We start from the raw sequence: 16,213 nt of genomic DNA, 5'->3' as shown, positions 1-16,213 counted from the left end.
ACATGCGCAGATTGACCTCTGCGCATGTGCAGACGGAAAACATCGGCGGTACGGCCGCACGCGGGCCGTACCGCGCGAATCTGAATAAGGGCCTATGTGAGGAGGAGCATGCAGCAGTCGTTGAGGAAGCCCAACCTACCACACCTCCGGTAGTGAGGGGTACGCAGAGGGGGAATCTGGTGCGCACACACATCATCAGCCGTTACTTTTCTGGTAAGCACATGTGCCCTGTACTGCAAAATGTACCTGCTGTAAGTGTACTCATTAACTAATGTGTGACCAATACCATCTGCTTCCACCCACATTTAGCCTAATACACAGAGCCCAACGGATGCAGATGGTGGTGCTGACCTATCCCTTGCTGATATCTAGCTTGTAAGTACTTTTCAGACATGTATGAATGATGTATGCAGTCAAACATGTCTCACTGGTGTTGTGGAACTACACGTGCCAGCATGCCCTGACACACTCTAAGCATTACAGTCCAAACCAGGAGTGTCAGAGCCTGCTGGAATATGTAGATAAACAACCTTTGCCAGCCAAGGAGATACCCCACACTACTTTAGTGCAATCCCATTGACATATACCATTGATATATTTAAGACTGCACACAATAATTGCTTAAAAAATAATACACAAACACAATGGTATGCGGCTAGACATTTTTACTTCTGTCTACTTTGTCAGACGCAATCGGCATTTTTGCAGGTGAAAAATAACAACTCTGGGGGCATGCTACAAGATGATTGGGAATGGGAAAAATAATGAAACATATGTAGGAGCTACCTTCTCCCAGCATCAGGCACCCCTACACCACTTCTAGACCCTGTACCAAGCCCACCACGGGTCCTAAGACTCCGACGGGGTGGGGAAGTGGGGGAGCCACTTATTGGGGTGCTGGATACACTGCTGAGGGTGGATGCTGTGCCACCTCCCACATTGGCTTCCAGCTGCTGGATTTGGGCCTGCATAGCTAGTAAGGCATTAGTCTGCGCTGTGCATGATTGGGTGAGTGCAGCAATACTTTGCGCCAGGCTGCCAATATGCCTATTCTGCTCCCTTACAGCAGCAGTTAGCTCAGCAAGACGGGTGTCAATGCTGTTAGCAATGCGCACATGAGTGCCTACACCTACCCGTACACTACGTGCCATTTTCCGTAACTGAAGGAAGGTGTCACGCATGTACCCCTGGATATTACCTATTTGGAGGCTTTGGGAGGCCATGAATTCTATCTGTTTTTCCTTGAAATTAACCAAGGAGTTAGCTACTTGGGAAGCCGAAGCGGCTGTATGGGGTGTGTTGGTGGGTGGGGGTGGGTTGGGAGACACCCCACTTGGGGGAAGATCACTCTGTGACGAGGTCTGTATTTCTTCCTCTGCCGCAAAGGTGTCGACTGGTTCAAGAATGATGTCCATTTCGTCTAGCACCATCATTGAAGAATCTGTTTGGTTTGACCCTAGTTGTATAGCACCTGTGGATACAGAGAAGAGGTAAGTACTCATGCATATATAGGCCACACTGTCCTCTATACTGTTTTACATAGGGCTTGAGATGCTGGACGCAAATACCTAGGGGTGTTATGTACTTACACATGTACCCCGATACAGCATGTAACATTCACATTAATAATATGTCACATGCGTAGCTCAGATGACATTCATTTCCGTTGCAATGTAGCAACAGCAGTTGAATGTGATATGAGATATTGTTGAGGTGACATGGGTGTGTGTACTGTATGTGTAATGGTGTGTTTTTTGTTCATTTACCTGCTTCCGGAGATTCTGCAGCAACGGGCCTTCTGGTCTTGGATGCGTGAGCACTTCGGGATTGACAATCTGTAGAAGGAAAGATGGGCAGGCATTATGGACCTTGCAATGGGGAAGCATTTTGTGCAAACAGGCATTGAGATGACAATAATGGACAATACCCTTTGGACAAGGACTGCTTTATTTCTTTGGCACCATTTTGTTTTGGAACCGACAGATTTTTCTGTGACATTAATAAAATTACACTATTGTACACATGACAACTATTGTATAATCTTTGCTATGTAGGCATGGCAGCTAAACCACCAGTACACCTCTGGGTTTTTGTCCACATACATGTTAGGCTGCTAGAAAGAATGTTACAGTGTTAATCAATGTGAGCAGTTGTGGAACTACAAGGCCCAGCATTATCAGCAATTTTAAAGGAGTAGCAGGCAATTTCTTGTGCATGACCTTGCTGGGCTATGTAGTTCCACAGCAGCACTTTACTCAGCATAACAATACAAGTGAACATTATAGTTATAATACATTAGCATGTATGTTTAGGATTGCATGTGGTCACACTTACCAGCTCTATATGGCGTTTGTGGCCTATCGGTATCCGCCACGTGCATGCCAGGCAGGACCTCAGGGGGGATGATGCGCTTCAGCTTCACCTCATACGAATTGTAGCACACAGTGGTGGGGCTTCCTCCTCCAGTCTTGGTGGCCTCCTCCAACTCCATGGCCATTTTATTCTTCAACTGCCTTTTGATGTCGTTGAATCTCTTTTTCACATTGCGGACCAGGCGCTTGTGCTGACTCACAGCGTTCACCGCCTGGGTGATGTCCTTCCACATAGCCCTTTTGCGCTGTGCAGTGGTCTTGTGGTGAGATTTGCCAAGCAAACGCTCAAACACTGGCAGGATAGCCCGGACAAGTGCTGCATTTTCTTCATAGGAAAAACGCACCTTTCTGCCACTTTTGGTGCGGCCAGCTTCAACCTCCTCCTCCTCCTCCTCATTTTCAACACCAGCCATGTAGCCCTCCTCCTCCATGGCAGTGTCTTCCTCCTCCTCACCACCATCTGCCTCCACCTCTGACATGTGGCCCTCCTGCAGCTGGTGTGGGGTATGATCAAGGTCTTGGCTGTAGGATGGGGATGCCAGCAGATCCTCCACCTCCTCCTGCTGGGGCTGGACGCCCAGGGCCTGGTGTGGGGCTGCCCTTGCTGTGGCCATGCTGCCTGCCACACTGCTGCCTCTCACACTTGTCTGGCTGCTGCCACTGGTCCCTCTGCCACTGCTCCCTCTGCCACTGCTCCCTCTGCCACTGCTCCCTCTGCCACTGCTCCCTCTGCCACTCCTCACTCTGCCACTGCTCCCTCTGCCACTCCTCACTCTGCCACCAACACCTGTTCCTGAACGCACACTGCCACTGCTCCTCTCCATGCTCCTTATTTCCTATCAAAGAGTGAAATGGCGCCAATGACCCTTTATATAGGGGGTGTGATGCATAATGGAGGGGACACAGGTGGGCCAATAGGTTGGTCGGTTCTTACTCATGCGGAGACAGTTTTGTATATCGCACTCCGGTTGGTCCAAAAATCGCACATGACCGGCGGAAGAATTCGCACTATTTTGTTACTTAAAAGCGCACCACTTCGCCGCAAATCGCACCTATTCGCACTTTTCAGCCTCCAAAACGCATCACATTAAATATGCGAATTATGACTGAAAAGTGCGATTTGTAAAAGTGCGATTTGCGGCGATGTGGTGCGCTAAAAAAACATGCGCATTTATGTGCAAGCATAGAATGTCACCCTATGTGTAACTTGCACTACTCTGGTCATTATATGTAAGCCACATTACTGTGGGCATTATATGTAAAAGGAACAATTACTGTTGGCATTATATATAAGGGGACCTATTGTGTGGCGTAATCTGTATAAGGGACACAAGTGTGTGGTGTAATGTAAATAAGTAACACTACATGCAGTGTAATATGAATAAGATTATGCTACTGTTTGCTGTAATTTGAAAAAAAAAACACTCATTGTGAGAACATACCATCTTTTTTATTGTGCGTACCTCAAGCATGCACTGTCTCTATTATAAGGTATGGGAGGGCGCAAATTTACAGTTTGCAGGAGGGCGCCCAACACCCTAGCACCGGCCCTGTTCGCAGCGCTGTACAGAGAATATTATTACCAGTTATTTATACAGTACACACATATTCCGCAGCGCTGTACAGAGAATATTATTACCAGTTATTATATAGTGCACACATATTCCACAGCGCTGTACAGAAAATATTATTACCAGTTATTATATAGCGCACACATATTCCGCAGCGCTGTACAGAGAATATTTATTACTAGTTATTATATAGCGCACACATATTCCGCAGCGATGTACAGAGAATATTATTACCAGTTATTTATACAGCACACACATATTCCGCAGCGCTGTACAGAGAATATTATTACCAGTTATTATATAGCGCACACATATTCCACAGCGCTGTACAGAAAATATTATTACCAGTTATTATATAGCGCACACATATTCCGCAGCGCTGTACAGAGAATATTATTACCAGTTATATTATATAGTGCACATATATTCCGCAGCGCTGTACAAAGACTATTATTACCAGTTATTATATAGCGCACACATATTCCGCAGCGCTGTACAGAGTATATTATTACCAGTTATTATATAGTGCACACATATTCCGCAGCGCTGTACAGAGACTATTATTACCAGTTATTATATAGCGCACAAATATTCCGCAGCGCTGTACAGAGAATATTATTACCAGTTATTATATAGTGCACACATATTCCGCAGCGCTGTACAGAGACTATTATTACCAGTTATTATATAGCGCACACATATTCCGCAGCGCTGTACAGAGATTATTATTACCAGTTATTATATAGCTCATACATATTTCGCAGCGCTGTACAGAGAATATTATTATTACCAGTTATTATATACAGTAGCTCATACATATTCCGCAGCGCTGTACAGAGAATATTATTACAGGTATTATATAGCGCACACATATTCCGCAGCGCTGTACAGAGAATATTACTACCAGTTATTATATAGCGCACACATATTCCGCAGCGCTGTACAGAGAATATTACTACCAGTTATTATATAGCGCACACATATTCCGCAGCGCTGTACAGAGAATATTATTACCAGTTATTATATAGCGCACACATATTCCGCAGCGCTGTACAGAGAATATTATTACCAGTTATTATATAGCGCACACATATTCCACAGCGCTGTACAGAGAATATTATTACTAGTTATTTATATAGCGCACACATATTCCGTAGCGCTGCACAGAGAATATTATTACCAGTTATTATATAGCGCACACATATTCCACAGCGCTGTACAGAGAGTATTATTACCAGTTATTATATAGCGCACACATATTCCGCAGCGCTGTACAGAGAATATTATCACCAGTTATTATATAGAGCACACATGTTCCACAGTGCTGTACAGAGATTATCACCAGTTATTATATAGCGCACACATATTCCACAGCGCTGTACAGAGACTATTATTACCAGTTATTATATAGCGCATACATATTCCGCAGTGATGTACAGAGACTATTATTACCAGTTATTATATAGCGCACACATATTCCACAGCGCTGTACTTAGACTATTATCACCAGTTATTATATAGCGCACACATATTCCGCAGTGATGTACAGAGACTATTATTACCAGTTATTATATAGCGCACACATATTCCACAGCACTGTATAGAGAATATTATTACCAGTTATTATATAGCGCACACATATTCCACAGTGCTGTACAGAGAATATTATTACCAGTTATTATATAGTGCACACATATTCCACAGCACTGTACAGAGAATATTACCAGTTATTATATAGTGCACACATATTCCGCAGCGCTGTACAGAGAATATTATTACCAGTTATTATATAGCGCACACGTATTCCGCAGCGCTGTACAGAGACTATTATCACCAGTATTACATAAAGCACACATAGGCCCTCGCATGCACATTCGCAAGCACTCTTACAAAAAAAAACACACGCACGCATCTGGCGAAGCCACGCCTATAGTGCTTGCGAAATCATTAGCAAACCAAATACTAGTATGCACGCAGCAAACATCCTCTCACACATCAATGAAATCACATCACCCTCCTCAATTATTTCCATGTGCTGGATACAATAATCCACTTTGCAAGCTTATTACATTGACACAATAGAGCTGAATCTGATCATGTTTCCTCATTATCTAAACTGGCTTCCCTAATACGTTGCAAAATGAACCAACTACTTATCCCTCAGTACATTTATATTTAATTTGTTTACATGTGTAACTGTAATAAATAGCTATGAGTACCCACAATGTGTTGTTTATGTGTATGTGTTAAGTTATGGCCTTAATTATGTTGTTCCTATATTTTACTACTAGGTGATTCATTGCGCCCTACGGGCGCTCTTCACACCGTCGTAAGGGGCTGCGCCCCCTTAATTTGTGAACATTTGTATATGAGAAAGATGGTTAGAATTGTATTGCAACTTGAGTTATAGGTGAAATGTGTTAAATAGAGAGCATATGATGTGGAAGGGGGTGTGTATTGTTTTGTTTAATTAAAAAGCGGTTACAGAGTAAGATGTACATTGATAGTGTGGATGGTACAGTGACATTTGTGGGTGTGGGGGGGGGGGGGGCTGTGTGTGCATGTTGTTTAGGTGTGTGTGTGCAATAGTATAGTAGGGTGTTTTTGAGTCAGCGGCTCCCCACTGGCGGAGGTCACGACACAGGAAAACAGGAGGCTGGGTAGTGATAGGGGTGTGTGGACATAAGGGGGACTAAAGAGGAGGGTGGGAGATACTGTGCAGCTTCTGCCAGTGAGTGAGGGTCCAGTGTGGCAGTACAGGAGAACAGGATGGTGGCCCTGAGTCAGTGTCTCCTCCTACTGGGTGGGAGTTAGGGTACATGAGAGCACATAGTTGCCTAGCCTCCTGCATTCTGCAGGAGACTCCCTGAAATAACAGCAATATCCCTCTCTCCCTCATTAGTCCAGAAATCTCCCTCATTTCGCCTAGCCCACATTACACTGTTACATTTTTGAGAAAAAAGACATGAGAGACAGATACATTTACATTGAATCAACAGTACCATTTCCCAGCACTTTACCAAGTATAGTAGCTCTTACTAACTGCTTTGGGGATCATCTACATTTGGATAGAAGTCATTTTAAAATATTCCTCTCAGATGTAGCAGCACACACCCACGCTTCTAGGTGCAATGTTCACAATCTCTTTTCACAATCTCTCCATATATATGGATCTAGACACACCCTCTGGGTGGAGCATGACACCCCCCCCCCTCAATAGGGTGCAGTGCAAAATTCTGCTACCAACAATAATCTCCCTGAAACTAGTTTTCAAAAGTAGGCAAGTATGTGAGAGCAGGAGGCTGGGCTATGAGGCATGATAGGGGCATGTGGCCAAAACAGCGTCAGCGACTCCCCAGTGGTGGAAGTTACGGTTCAGGAGAGCAGGAAGCTGGGTAGTGATAGGGGTGTGTGAGTATACGGGGGACTAAAGAGGGGCTTAGGGGTGCCGTGAATTGTGGGAGGGGCATGGGGGGGGTGCCGTGAATCAAGGGAGGGAGGGGGCGCAGGTGTCCGCGAATCGCGGGAGAGGGCGGGGGTCCGCAAAGCGTGGGAGGGGGCGTGAATTGCGGGAGGGGGGGTTGCGAATTGCGGGAGGGGGGGTGTGCAGGGGTGACGTGAATCGTGGGAGGGGGCGTGAATCGTGGGGGGGGGTGCGCGGGGGGTCCGTGAATTGCGGGAGGGGGGGCACGGGGCGCGATAAATCACCTAGTTGGTTATATATTCTTGTAGAAGGATGGTAGGATGTTGCTGTCATTCAGAATGCATTTACATAAACAGTAATAGTAGCAGTAAAAGATCTCACTTAAAACACCTACAGTAAAACAGAACAGGTGTTATATATGATACAAAGAATTGATTGATGATGTGTAGGTTGACGTGCACATAGTTGTCACTGTAAAAAAATTGCTACAAAAAAAAATCAACACAGAAAGGTCAACACATGTAAATGTTGACATAAGTGTGGCACTTCATTGGTGTCCATGTCGACACATGAGAATGAATATGAAAACATTCAAAAATGAAAAATAAATCTTCAAAAACTCATGTCAACCTTTTTCATTGTCGACCATAGCCGTGTCAGTGTTTTGCATGTGCCATTTAATAATAATAATAATAATAACAGTTTTATTGTCATTGTCATCGCAATAAAAAAAAAATTGAACAACAACGAAATTACAATACGAAGCATAAAAAGACAACAATTAACGATCTTGGTTAAAATCAATAATTGCTAAAGGAAAGAAACTGTTTCTCATACGTGTAGTTCGTAGCTTAGGAAGCCTTAACCTTTTCTTTGATGGTAACAATGAGAACATATGGTAATAAGGATGGTGGGGATCAAGCATAATACTATCTCTTTTGCGCCGGCAGTTCTTAATCCTGGGGTTGCCGTGAATCGCGAGCGGGGGTGGGGGGGAGGGAGGAGGTGAGGTGTGTCCGCGAATCACGGGAGGAGGGGTCGTGGGTGGATGCCATGAATTGCGGGAGGGGGGGTCGCGGGGGGGGGGTGTGGGTGCCGCGAATCGTGGGAGGGGGGGACGCGGGGGGTTGCAGTGAATCGTGGGAGGGTGGGTCGCAGGGGCGGGGGGTTGCCGCAATGACAGGGGGGAATCGCGGGTGGTAGGGGGGGTCGCGGGTGGTGGGGGGTACCGCAAGGAAGGGGGGGCTGGGGGGTTGGCACAAATCGTGGGAGGGGGGGTCGCGGGGTGCCACGAATCACAGGAGGGGGTGTGTCACGGGGTGGGGCCGCAAATCGCGGGAGTCGCCGCAAATTGGGGGGGGGGGTGTGCTGTGAATCACGGGAGGGGGGTCGCCGGGGGGTGCCGCGAATCGCTGCAAGAAAAAATCAACACAGAAAGGTCAACACATGTAAATGTTGACATAAGTGTGGCACTTCATTGGTGTCCATGTCGACACATGAGAATGAATATGAAAACATTGAAAACGTGAAAAATAATTCTTCAAAAACTCATGTCAACCTTTTTCATTGTCGACCATAGCCATGTCAGTGTTTTGCATGTGCCATTTAATCGTGGGGTTGCCGTGAATGGGGGGGAGGGACACATTGCTCTGTTTCTGGACTTTCTTCTTAATTTATGGATTACCATCACCTGTGCTTAAACACCTTTCTTATCAATTACCCTGTTTAAAACAGGTGATGACAATCATAAATTAAGATGGAAGTCCACAAACAGAGCATTCTGTCCCTCCTGGAGAGGGTCATGTTGGGAGGTGTGGGGCGCTCACCTGGAGTGTCTGGTGAGTAGCTGTGTCTTTGCTGTGTAACATGAAGAGGCAGAGGGTGTCTGGCACTGTGGGCTCAATGGGCTGGTTCTCTGTCGTGTGAGTCATTCATGTGAGTCAGAGGCTCCACCCAGCGTTACAGCTTCAGACACACTTTGAGTGACAGATGTAGCCAAATATATAAGAGATGTCAACCTACCCTGATGTGATGTGATGTGTGAAGTTTTACTGTAACTACTTCAATCATTCATGCATCTCGTCTATGTGTTTATTCCACATACAACCCACATTATTACTCAATAAACATTACTAACACTTTCCTTTTAATTTGCTATATAACTGACACCACATCTGTATGTACCTGTCTTTACTAACATTCTTACATATTGGTCAGAAATAAAACGCTCACAAATCCAAAAATAACTTCAACTGCCAGTTTACTCAATATTTTTTTTTTTTTAAATGAACATAACTTTAACATAACTAAAATAAACATTAAAATTACATCAGCTCTTGCAGACGCGCAAAAAGAAGGGCCAAATAAATTAAAGTGAGCTGGATTTCAGCAAAAACGTTGCCCACGGCCTCCTGTTGCTGATCAGTGTCTGTGGGGAATGGAAACAGAACAGTATAAATATTATATCATATACAGAAAGTATTTTTGTATGTTAAGATATGATTCATTTTTCAGTGAATGGTGAAGGCCACATACATTTACACCTACATTGAATAAGGGGCTGCTGTGAACATGCTCCTAACCACTATGATGTGTCCACACACATACATATTACATACCAGCAAACTTAGCATTAATGTACGCTGCATCACAATTGGGTTCTTTTAGCTGGTGGAATTGCATCAAACCTCAGAAGGGACATGTGGTCCTGTTTTAGGCTTTTGACATTTTTTAACATTTACCACACCTTATTGGTCAAGATGTTTGTCATTGCTGTACAATGTATGGGCCTTCAGGCCTGTCATAGAATTAAGTAGTCAATGGGCGGTATTCAATGAGAATACCTGCGAGGTGCAGCGAATCCTTTTTTGGATTCGCTGCACATTCGCCACGTTCCGGAGCCTCGCCGGCTCCGGTATTCAACGAGTCAGGGGCAGCGAGCCCCTGACCGGCGAATATGAGCTCCTGCGGCGAACGCCGCAGGGAGCCTGAGGACGGTGGCAGGCAGAGAGATGGAAGTCTCTCTGCCTGCCCCAGAACGTTTGTGGGGGGGAGGTGGGCTCCCCGGGTGCCAGGCAGCACAGGCTGCCCCCCGGGGGTGCCAGCAGGGGGCCGCGTATATTCACTACACCCGATCGTAGCGATCGGGTGCAGTGAATATATGAATATGTAATGAGCGGCTTGGCTCCAGCACCCCCTGTTGGCTGCTGTGTAAAAAAAAAAAAAAAAAAAATTTAAATTAAATATATATTCATGTGCTTACAGCACATGAATAAAAATAGCATGCCCCTCCTCAGAATAAAATTCCTGATTTTTTTACACCAAATGTAAAAAACAAAACACTTTATTTAAAAGGTTCACATTCCACTTCTCCATAAAAAGATAGCGATTGCTACTCGGTGAATCATGGCGAAAAAAACCTTCAAATGTATTCGCCATCTGGTCATTGAATAGGGTGATTCACCGTTTTAGTCCAAAATTCGCCAAACAGCACAAATTCGCCATAAAAACATGGCGAATCAGGCTCATTGAATACCGCCCACTATGGAAATGTGTGTAGCACATCATGCTGGAAACTACACTTCTGAAGCAGCTTGGCCCACATAAATTGCACACCACTACTCTACAATATAGAATGAGTTGACGCTATAGATTTTAAGCTTTCAAGCAGGCCCCCGCAACCTTTTGTCTGTCTTGGATTTGGCTGTGTTTCCTTTCAATGTTTTAATTGTGAAGCACAGTAGATGGTGCTGCACTGCACATGAATCTTATTGTTTATCAATTTTTTTACATAGTAACTGTTATGTTTGGCCAATTACTGAAGGTGTGAGGCCTGTCTGCACACAATTTATGTTTCAAGGGGCACTTGGATTCTGGAGGTGAACACCCCACAGGTCAGGGTTGCACTGCAGTGATTGTGTTGACAGAAAAATGATGTTGCCTGCACATATGTGTGTGTTGTGATTGGTAATTTGTAGATCTTTGTGTAAAGACATTAGGCACATAGATTACTTACGGATGCCAGTCCCATCCTGCTCACTGTTGGGTGGTGCCATGATGGTGGGATATGGGCTTAAAAGGAGGGATGAGGCTGGAATGGGATTTGGGGTAATGGTGATGGGTTGTGTTGGTGATTGGTAGGGGTTGGGGGTGTGTGGTGGGGAGTAGTAGGGGGGAGCAAAAGGGGGTAGTGGTGGGTTGGTGGGGGGTGGGGTGTTGGAGGGGGAATGGGAGGTGGAGGGGGGTGGGGAATGGGAGGGGGATGGGGTGTTGGAGGGGGAATGGGAGGTGGAGGGGGGTGTGGAATGGGAGGGGGATGGGGTGTTGGAGGGGGAATGGGAGGTGGAGGGGGGTGGGGAATGGGAGGGGGATGGGGTAGATGAGTCGGGGTTGGATCTGGTCCTGCTGGTGGCCTCCTCTTCCTCCTGGGGTTGGGCCCGTGCCCTCTCCACCTCTGCCTGGTGTGCCCTGGCTCTTGCTGCAATGTCAGTGATGGGTCAGGGGTCATTCAAGGTGGATGAATAGGAAAGGGAAATGGAAAGTACAATTAGTCATGTGATCTGCATACACACCTGAGGCTTCTTTCATTTTCTAACTTTCAAACACAATCCAATTGAGCCACACACTTCACCCATATACACTGTTCAACACACAAAAACACCCATCTATACCCATGTACACCCATATTGGCCCATATACACACTCACCATATATACACACATAACACAATTACCCAAATTGCCAAACTAACATTAACTACAGATATATACTTCCAGATACCCACGCACAGAGAAACATTGTTTTATATTTTACAAACACATGCGTACATTTTATCCAAAATACATATACTTACATCGGCGGATGTACCCGCAGATACGTAATAGCAGCTCCGGCTGCCGGCGCCGCAAGTCCGACCACCGGCGTTCAAGTTGCCCGATATTCCGACGTACTCCCATTGTCAATAGTATTCTGCGGCGGGCAGCATTGTATGCCCGCCGCTTCTCCGCATTTGAAATATAAGGGGCCGTGGGCCCCAGCCGCTGATCCATTACCTGGACCAGGGCGAGGAGCTCTCGTTTACGGAAGGCTGGTGCCCTGCTAGTAGCCATATTGGGAGTGGCGCAGTTATTAATTGCAGGTACCTATATAAGTGTGGGTGATCAGTGATGGGTCAGAAATTTTTGTCTTTTATTGATAACTTTATTAGCCCATTTGAAATTGACAGAATGTATGCGAACAAAAATTTTCGCTATACCTTCTGATATGCCAAGGCGAACATACAGTTATGCATTCAAATGACACGCCCTTTGTATATGGCGTATGGTAAAATATGTAACCGCTACTACAGTATGCGTTCATACACATAACCGCACACGAAATTCAGGTGTGTAATGTACACCTGTGATGACATTTGTAATTGCATGTTACACAAATTTGTTATATTGAACCCCCATAATCTATGTGTGACACCTAGTACAGCTTTCAATTACTAATCATTTCCAAATGTAGGACCATGCTAACATGTAACATGATCCATACTGTATATAAAGAATACTCGCAAAAAATATCTCTGTAAACATTTGTCATCTGAAAGCATACATATCTGTTATGTCGGGTATTCTCACACCATCACTATCACTACTAAGATACTGACCCACTCAGAGACAAGTGAAAATTCTAAACTTTATTGTGAACAACCCTATTTGTCACATCTCTAAACTGTGACTAGTGCAAACATAGCAGCTACATTAGTGTTTAATCAGGTTCAGCAATGGGAACACACAGCAAGCAGCATCCCTTAGGTGCACTGGAACATCCCGCAGCATTGCCACAAATGCGTGTCTTCTCTGTGTTGCACCTGGAAAGGATAGAAAGAATGGCCATTAGAGTGAGTTCCAAACGACATATACTTGTCTTTGATGACACACACATACACACCAACACATATGCTGACACACACATCCTTCATTTTGTAAAATAATACTTACATTCCATCTGGCCTGCAGATCACAACCCTGCCTGCCCTTCAGTTTGTGTGCCAGCATCCTGGTTGTGGCTAGTGGTGGCCTCTGGGGATGGTGTGTTGGACAATCTGCTTGATGAGTTCAGCTACAAGGATAGGAAAATTAACAACATTCTTTAATACACATTCAAATACATACATAGAAGATATTGCAACAGAACAACATCACATATATATTGGTTCATGTAATCACACATCTGATCTGGAAATGTGTTTTAACTACATTTACATGGTTAATCCACATCAATGTTGCGCGGGAATGTGGGTAGTACTTGTAAATATGGTGTCAAACACTGTTATTCAACCTACCTGAAAAAGCGTGCCACCACAGAGTCACGCAGGGCATACCCACGCACATTTTGTGGGTGTCTGTAGCGGCAGGGGGCACCGTAGTGTGGCTCAGGTGGATGGACTTCCTCCTCTGGGAAGGGGACCGATCTCGTTACAGCTATGTTGTGTAGCAAACAACACAACCCCACAATCTTTGCCACTATGGCTGGCGCATACTGGAGGTCACCACCAGTGCGATGGAGCACACGAAATCTGCCCTTCAGGAGGCCAATGGTGCGCTCCACCACTTGCCTGGTGGCGACATGGGCCGTATTGTATGACTCCTGTGGGCCTGGAGTGGGGGAGCTGTAAGGAGTTAGGAGCCAGGGCGTACAAGGGTAACCGGAGTCACCCAAAATCCACGTGTCACGTCCTTCCAGCTCTTTTAATCTTTGCCAGATCCTGGTTTGACGGTTGACATAGGAGTCATGGCCACTTCCAGGAAAGTTGGAGTTAAAGGCCAGGATCTCAAGGGATGGCCCACACACCACCATCACGTTCAGGGAATGGAACATCTTCCGATTAAGGAAGATGTGCTCAGTACGTGATGGTGGTACAAAGGGTACATGTGTCCCATCCACAACACCTATCACATTAGGGAAACCTGCAAGGTATTGAAATTGCAGCTTTACCCTATCCAGAGTATCCTGGTCAAATGGCATGGCCATGAAGTGGCCCTTGCGTCGAAACATGGCCGACATTACACGCCTCAGGATCCTACTAAAAGTAGGTTGGGAGACTCCAGCAAGCACTGCCACCACTTGCTGGAAAGACCCTGAGGCGCAGAAATGCAACAACGCCAACCACTGTGTGAGAGGCGGAATTGCTGTTGGGAGCCGGTGACTGCTTTCCAGACCACTCTCTATTAATGAGAGAGTGCCCAAGATGACATGCGGGGGCAACCGGTACCTTGTTTGTACCTCATCATCCGGCATCCCAAAGAGGGTCACACGTGTGCGGAAGATTTTAGCACGCCCCAGCCTCCATCCTCGAAGAGGTGGAGCCACACGTTGGTCCAGTTGCCACACACCCACATGTATGGCGACCACTTGACTCTGTAAAGACAAATGGAACAAATTTAGTGACAGGAACCACAAACACATACACACAAACGCACACACCACAAGCAACATAACACATACGGGCAAAGGATGGCTGAATAGATCCATATATGACCACAGTCCTGTAAAAGGGGATGTGTACACCAAAAGCCATTAACACACACGCTTACATGATATTACAATGTCATTAGGTCACAATACACACAATGAAACTAGCAAATAAGGTAGGAAGCACATGGAATTTAGCATGCTGAAATAAGTTGCCCTTAGTATGATATGTGTTGGGAAGATAACAACATCATTCCTTCCAAATATATTCATAAGGCAAGGATGCCAAAAAAGAGAAAGGTTCTGTAAAGAGTAATTTACCTTATGAGACAGCAGAAAGACCACAAATGCTACACCAGTAGCTGCCCACATCAAATATCCTAAGGGCAGGGCCGGACTGGCCATCTGGCACTTCTGGCAAATGCCAGAAGGGCCGATGACCAGCTGGGCCGATTTCGTCCTACTTGAAGTGCTAGTCTGAGCACTCAGCAGCAGTGTGCTGAGCGGACGGCATCTTCATTTGCATATGGCGTCATGACGCAGCTGCGTCATGACGCAACCTTACTGAGCCGCCCTCCAGCGGCTTCCAGTTTCAGTAGCTCCGGCTTGAGCAGGGAAGCGCAGATGCAAGTTGATTGGCGTGGAAGAAAGGGAAGGTGGACACACGCACTGTCCATCTCCCCGGAGGCCGCAGGAAGCTGTCTGGCTCTCATCACTATACTCTGTCTGGCTCTCATCACTAGTTCCCGCCGAGCTTCAGAACCCCCGCCCAGCTGCACCTTCTCGTCTAAGCCACGCCGGCCCGAGCACAGGGTGAGTGTCTATGTACTGTGTGTAGGTGTGTCACCCGCTGCGGGGCACGGGCACACCGCGCTGCCATATCTCTTAAGGTGCAGGTGACAAGCCGGGATTCCCGCCATCAACAGTAGCAGTGCCTGTATGTGCTGTGTAGTACCTGCCCTGTGTACATAGATCAGTGCCTGGCTGATACACAATATCTATTTACCTTTTGTATGTTGTACATCATGTGTTTTGTTGCCTCATGACATCTGAAACACAAACTTGTACCGTTTGTAAACAATGTTTTCTCTCCAGATTCTGCAGATAACTTCTCACATCAGTAATGCTTGTGCTGCTGCTGCAGGAGTATCGGTGGCATGTTGGCAGGTCTCTGTAGCTATAGTGCTAGAATTTGCCTCCCATCTCCTGGGGGTATTTGCAGATTTTTTCAATTGCTAAACTAACAACACTGCAAATGACAGCCCTCCCCTAACAAGTGATATAAGGGTAATCACAGAAAGGGGTGAATGGGATGATTGCAGTGGCGTAACTCTGGGAGGCAATGGAGTCATTTGCCGCCGGGCTTCTGGCCAGAAGGGGGCGCT

General features: G+C 45.9%; 1 long non-coding RNA gene across 1 annotated transcript; it reads left to right on the top strand.

Moving 5' to 3' along the window:
- Positions 1-308: 308 nt before the first annotated feature.
- LOC146041669 (uncharacterized) lies at positions 309-1,969 on the top strand. The gene is made up of 3 exons (XR_014463528.1): positions 309-375; positions 1,387-1,490; positions 1,779-1,969. It is a non-coding gene; the product is annotated as an uncharacterized LOC146041669 (long non-coding RNA).
- The last annotated feature ends 14,244 nt before the right edge of the window (positions 1,970-16,213 follow it).

This window comes from Crinia signifera, chromosome 19 (genome assembly GCF_055691185.1).
Source record: "Crinia signifera chromosome 19, ASM5569118v1, whole genome shotgun sequence".
NCBI classification, from domain to species: domain Eukaryota; kingdom Metazoa; phylum Chordata; class Amphibia; order Anura; family Myobatrachidae; genus Crinia; species Crinia signifera.
This window is presented reverse-complemented; position numbering and strand designations above follow the sequence as displayed.